Genomic DNA, 6,595 nt, shown 5'->3' on the forward strand with positions numbered 1-6,595 from the left:
ACTTCAGACATTTTTACTCAAATGCTTTGGACAAATGGTTTCTGAAACGCGATCCGCAGGCTGCCTGTCATCTGCCCAAAGCTGCCGCGGCACATGGAAGTGCTGAGGAGATGAAAAGCGACGTTGGAGCCGGTACAAACTTCTGCGCATCTCGGTACGGAAAAACGCCGTGCTCTTTTATTCACTGCTCCTTTGGGTGGTACCTGCTTAACGTCAATCTGTAAATGAGGTTATTTTGGATAGCGGGAGAAGCATCGAGCATTTCCTAGAGTGAAAAAATGCTTTAGTTTTGGTAACTAATCTCTGCTTTTCTCTGTGCTTGGCGAGAAAACTAAAAACGAGTAATCGCAGAAAGACAACTAAAGCAAGAATATTTTATTAACATGATTTCACAGCGCAGCCTGGTGAACTACTGCGGCTGTAGCACACAAGGTTACGTGGTCGGTGTCCCCAGCTGCCTACTTCTTCCTTTTCTCCCCCCTTGCACTGCAGCTTATCAGATCGGTGCCCATCCTCTATCAGAACCATCTACCATGGCTCTGGAAACTGATTTAGAAAACCTACTGGAAGATGTGCACAGACGTTATGTTGCAGTAAACAACAGTCACCTGGAAGTATACACGTGATGTTCAACACTGAATAAACCAGGAAGAGTTAACGCAGAGCTCTAGGTATGTAAAACCGACCAGATTTAAAGCGCTGGCTCACAGAGGCAAACATTCATCAGCATCACGACTCGGCCACTAAATGTGAAGAATTAGAGAGGCAACAAGTCTAAGTGAAGGGGGGGGCTTTCTTATGTGACTCATTAGAGAAATGCCAAAAAACTTTTTAAAAAGTATTTTTTTTAAATGTTGTTTTATTTGAGCAGTAAAAGTACATTTCTCTTTTTCGTATACTAATTCAATATTATTTTGCTTAGAATTAATAGTTTTCAAAAAGAACCAAAACAAGCCTGCTGTTGTGGGTTTTTTTAGTTACACATTTTTTAAAATGTGTATTATTATTCAGCTTCTATAGAACTGACTGGATCCAAAACTCTGACTGATATTTCAAACTTGCAAAACTTAACACACTGCTATATTTGAACGTATACCTAACACAGTTTACTTTCATAACAGACTGTACTACTCTACACTCAGCTTCAAGTTACCAAAGGAATCAGTTCATCAAAAAATATACAATCAGATGAGAAATGAAGCTATAGTAAAACAAAAGCTGCAATAACTACTTATAAAGGTACTAATTTAAAGCACACATTTCACCTTCACATTTTATACCTGCAGTTTTGACAAGTTACCTGAGCTCTAGAACTTAAAAGCTCTCTGAAAATGTCTTCACTTTTTTCGTTCTACTTTTTTTTTTTCTCTGCTTGTTTGTTTTTGTTAACAATGAACACAACTGTTTGGAAAGAAAGATTAATTGCACTGGAAGAAAATAAAAGACTACATACAGACCGATCCATAGTCACTATTCCTCCTTACATAAATTTAAAAAAGGCTTTAGAAAAGAAAGCAAACCATTCACAACACCAAGTTTTGTCTTTAACCTCTCGTTCAACAAAAACGAGAAAACATGGACCAAATTCTACAACTGCTGCCCTAATACCAGTTCCCTGCGTGACCGATGGCTACCAACCAGGCGGCTGCAAGCAGCTACAGGCTGCCACTGTACGCACTAATGACTTATTAGCGACTTGTGCAGTCGAGTCCAACATAAGGTTTCCTAGAAAAGCCCCGAAGGAAGCAACACTGCACTGATTTGTAGTCACAGGAACTGCAGGACGCTGCGCTCAGAGGAGCGAGGATGACCACAATGGATCAGTTTTTAAGTCTGCAATAGACTGCAACTGTAGTTAGTACTTTGAAAAGTCACATCACCAGCTACGTCAAGTACAGGTAAAAAATGTTTTGAACCTTTTCTCCAAACTTAACAGCAACACACACACGTATTTACCAGTCAAGGCCCAGAATATTATTAAAGTCTATCACAGTAAACCTTGAACATTCACTGAACTACTGCAGAAAAGGTAAATAAAGGTTTGGTTCTATGCCAAACATGAAACATACTCGCCAGTAATTTGAATTTTTTAAAATTTCCAACAAACATTGACATAAATATTACAACAGTTATATAAATATTACAATATTTACAGCAAACCACTACATACTGCTGCATCCCATGAGTAGAAAATTCCTAGGCACTTTCACACGATATTGAAGCAACTGAGAAACAAACAAAGAAATATTTACCACTCTCTATAATCTTAGAGTCTCAGGAAAGTTTATTTAGAAAGTCTGATCACTAAGCAACAAATTATTTAGATGAGAATATACAAAGCATTCTTATTTGAGGAAACACTGAGCACTCTGAAAGAAAACATTTGAAACAAAAAAAATTGACCTTGCTTCTAAATTCTACATTCAAGGAATTTTAAATATTCCCTTCTGGAAAAAAAAAAAAAAAAAAAGCTTACTTGGAATAAATGTTGCACATAAAAGCAAGCAATTTTATAGAAAACCAGCATTACAGATACTAGGTACAATCCTAGGCTATACCAACTGGTCTGTCTTCTGATTTTCTAAGCCATATTTATCACATCTGTAAGCATATAATTTTATTTTTTATTTTTTTTTCAACCCAAAATAAAAGACTACTTCGAAAGAGAATGTTGCTTCCAATTCAGAGAAAGGAAAAAAAAAAACAGGCCTAAGAGCATCAATCCTATTTTGGAAGCTGCAAACGGGACATGCATTACATCACTGCCCAGTAAAAACATGTTCTTTACAAAACAGGAATAAAACTTGAAAGATTCAACCACGTGTCTTCTTACTGAGCAGGGGCTCGGGCTGGGATGACGTTGCAAGGTGTTGGAAATTCTCTTTTTCTTTGTCTTGGTTTTCAGTTGCAGCATATGAAGGATTTAAAAAACAAACCCCCCACACACATCAGGGTGTTTACATTTTTTTGCAGTTCCATACTGAGTTACTGTTTCACCTAATACACTGAAAATGTGTGTATTAAAGCTTCAAAAAATTTAAGTTCATGTTAGCTCTGAAAGATTAAAAACCATGTATTTGATAGAAACAACCAGAACTATCTATGGGCGCTTGATTGCCATGACAGTTTCAATTACTCTAGACTGTCAGAAGAAAAGCAGAGAAAAGTGGGGAAGTAATGATTAAAACATTAAAATCTGCTGCCTCTTGTTCACTAAGAAAAAAAAAAAAAGCTTTGTTTACTGCTATGCAAAAGCCAAGCTGTTATACCTTAGGAGGGTTTATTTAAATAGCCACACCAAGAAGTCATCAACACAAAACCAAACCCCAAGTTCTTCACCTTCACACACATTTTTCTAGAAAATCATTTCTTCCTCATGGCAGGATCAAACAGCAACGAAGCAGAAGCAGCAACAGAAGGTATCAGTCTCTAAGAACTGCACGTACCCAGAAATATCACTCCGATCTTCAGACAGAAGCATACCTTCCCATTCTACTTGCAAAGGCAGTAAATTCAAACGATGATTTCCTCAGACAAGTACACTGCAGATTTACCAGTACACGGAATAGCCTGTTTCAGTTGTTTCTTCTTACAACATAGGAGTGTCTCTCACTTCTGTCTATAAGCATGTTTACACAGAGGCAAAGCAATATTTTTCAGCTAGGAATACGATCAGAAAATACACGTTGGCAAAGGAAACAATTTCATTTGGGTGGGAAGGTGTTAAGGAGCAGGATCACACCTGCCCTTTCACGTGCCAAGAAATTCAACGTGAAATACATTGCAGTACTTTTAAAATCTCTTCATACTCGCCAAGACTACATGTGGTTCAAAGATTCCTCCAAACAGTCTGATTTAAGTCGAAATAAACATATCCAAGATGAAGAGCACTGCACTAAAATAACAGGAATCTTTTCAAGACTTTATTTATCACGTACCGTGGCCATGGAAAATGCTGCAGAACTACGGTGTTCCTATTGAAAAATTGCCACGTATTAAGAGTTAGTAAAGTAAAGGGATTTTGCAATTGTAAGACACAAACGTGTGATAATAGTACAGCAAATATAATCATGTACAGGACTAAAAAATTTGACTGAATTACAGAACACTAAAAACTGTGAAACTATAAATCAAAAGGGGATAGCACGTAACACAACTCCACCTCGGAAAGAATTAAGCATGGAGGCTCTGCTAACTACAAAGACTGAAGAAAGGCTCACAAGGAAATATAAAGGAAAAGCTTTGCCAACGCAGGTATTCAACATGCATGAGTTTATAAACCCCAGATGTTTATAAAACCCCGACAAAAAAAAAAAAAAAGTAGCAGTCTCCTGTCTTCACAAGTAAGCAAATGACTCATGATGAAAAGGGTACTGTGCTATTGCTACAAGCCATAGCCTAGGTTTTCTTTTTTTTTTTTCTTCCCCTAGTTGAGACTCATTTAAGGGTATGGCAGGCATGCTGCTAAGGAGCTACTGGCTGCAGACAGCCATACACAAACACATTACCACAACTGTCATCTCTAGATCTCCCTGAACTTCTGTTTTTACCGGATTGGCACCTAGGGCTGGGCAATATTTAAATCTTTTTATGTCCTGTCACTTTTTTTCACCCCTAAGGATCAAAGTCTTTGTATAAAACACTGAAACGGGCACAATGCTGCACTGAACAAAGGATGCCAAGAGCCATTTGAGTTTTAAAGGAAAGCTGTCATTGACTTTGACTTTCTGTTTTAATTCCCTTCCATTTTCAAGCAAATACTTGTAGATAAATATAGATGGTTTACACAAATGTACGTAAGTACTTCAACATCCTTCCCCCATCTTCCATGCTACTCTGGAAGGTTGTTTTTAAGATCCCCACACCTACAGCAAATAGCACTCAATTCGGGAATCTCCAACACCACAACCATCATTTCTATCGAAGATTGTATTGTCCAAAGCGATGATTTGCCTTTTTTTCCCCACAAAACTAGGGTCTCCCTAAAAGCGAAACTTGGCCCCGTTGTTATGGTCGGACAAGCTGTTGAGACGCTTCTGCCATAGCTTATCCCGGGGGGGCCAACACTGAGCTACACACCTGAAAACCAAGAAGCGCTACACGGCTCCTACAGCACTCTCTACAAAACGGACAGATCTTCTGTTTCCTAAAAGTCACACTGCCCGTCTATCAGCGGTGCCGTTCTGATCTGAAGGGCTGTCACTGCCCCACTGCCACTGGTTTCAGCAGCCGGAAGAGCTGGAGGCCTCCCAGTCTATGCCACGGATGGTGTACCTTAGCACGCACAGCGTTTTTATTAAAACGTGGCAAATGTCAAGGGACAGCAACATAATACTTAGACACTACACTGCCGTACATCTTCCCATCGACATAATACATGTGGATAAACTGAAAAAGACTTAGCATCCAAACAACATGCTCAATGCAGTTCAGAGTCTAGGCTGGGAGAAGCAAAAGTGGCATCAGAAGGGCAAGCAGCCCTGCTGCCTTCGAGAGCTGTCCGCTATCGATCACTCGAATGTGAAGTAAGAAAAATATTTCTTTTTGCCACTAAGTGCCGAGGCAGCAGGTGCAGCCGCATCACCTTCCCTCCCTTCTTCAACAGTTGAAAACAATTTAAAGTTGCCTTTGCTATTTCAGATTAAAACTGCGGCTCCTTCATGCGAATTTAAAACCATCAGAAACTTTACTGAAGATTTCAGCTACACGCTCTTGAGAAGCTTGTCAGCAGTGCTTCGCTTGCTGCTCTGGCTTCAAACACAAAATGTACTTCAAGGCACTACTTCTGATTTCCCCTAAACGCCCCATATCCACACTGATGCCCGCTCACTCCAAGCCTTCTTCCCCACGTTATCAGTGCACCGCTACGAAGAAATCCCTGGTTTGAGTGCCGTGTCCCAGGAAGGATGTTCTTACTGAGGAAAGCAAAATTAACGTCTCCGAGCCCCCTCTCACCCAGCTGGGCAGCCACTTGGGCTGCAGCAAGCCCTACCACTCGGGAACTGCCAAAACTTCAGAGGCACAAGCGTTGCGAGCTACTTGGAAGCCAAAAGTTGTCTCGCAACGTCAGGCTGGCAGCGCTTACAAAGCTCTGCCTCGCCAGCTGATGCCTCTGAGGCAGCGTTTTCAACAAGAAACCTGAAAACCCAAGGCAGGGCACGGAGATGGGTGGCAGAAGGTGCTCCCTCCCCTCCCCGGGACCCGCTCCCTGTCAGGCTGAAACCCTGCAGCCCCCTCGGGCCGGGTCCCCCCGGGGCGGCTCCACCTCCCCGCAGGAGGCAGCTCCGCCGGCCGGGCCCCCTCCCAGCCGCGCCCCCGGCCCCGCACCGCTGGCTCTGGCTGTGGCTCTGCCCACCGCCCCCAAGCCCCGGCCCGCCCCTCCTGCGCGGCGGCGCCCGCGGGCAGCGCGCCCGGCCCCGCCGCCTCCCCTCACCTGAGGCGCCGCCGCCGCCACCGCCGCCTCCTCCCGCGGCCCCGGCTCGGAGCGGCCCGGAGCGGCCTCAGCTCCGGCACCGTCCCGACGCCATTTTGTCTCCAGCCTCGGAAGTGACGTTGGGGGGAGGCCAGCGGGCAGTCCCCCCGCCGCGGGACCCCC

General features: G+C 42.8%; 1 protein-coding gene across 10 annotated transcripts in view; it reads right to left on the reverse strand.

Annotated features, from left to right (window-relative positions):
• The window catches only part of PRDM2 (PR/SET domain 2), an 81,261-nt gene extending 74,689 nt beyond the window's left edge, over positions 1–6,572 (reverse strand). For 7 of the 10 annotated variants that reach the window (XR_013941356.1, XR_013941357.1, XR_013941358.1 and 4 more), the window contains exon 1: positions 6,434–6,572. The gene's annotated coding sequence lies outside the window, so the exon portion shown is untranslated. The remainder of the gene's footprint in view (positions 1–6,433) is intronic. The other 3 variants (XR_013941369.1, XM_080564066.1, XR_013941363.1) reach the window with 2 other exon arrangements.
• Between the last annotated feature and the right edge of the window lie 23 nt (positions 6,573–6,595).

This window comes from Anser brachyrhynchus, assembly GCF_964034855.1.
Source record: "Anser brachyrhynchus genome assembly, chromosome: 21".
Taxonomy (NCBI): Eukaryota; Metazoa; Chordata; class Aves; order Anseriformes; family Anatidae; genus Anser; species Anser brachyrhynchus.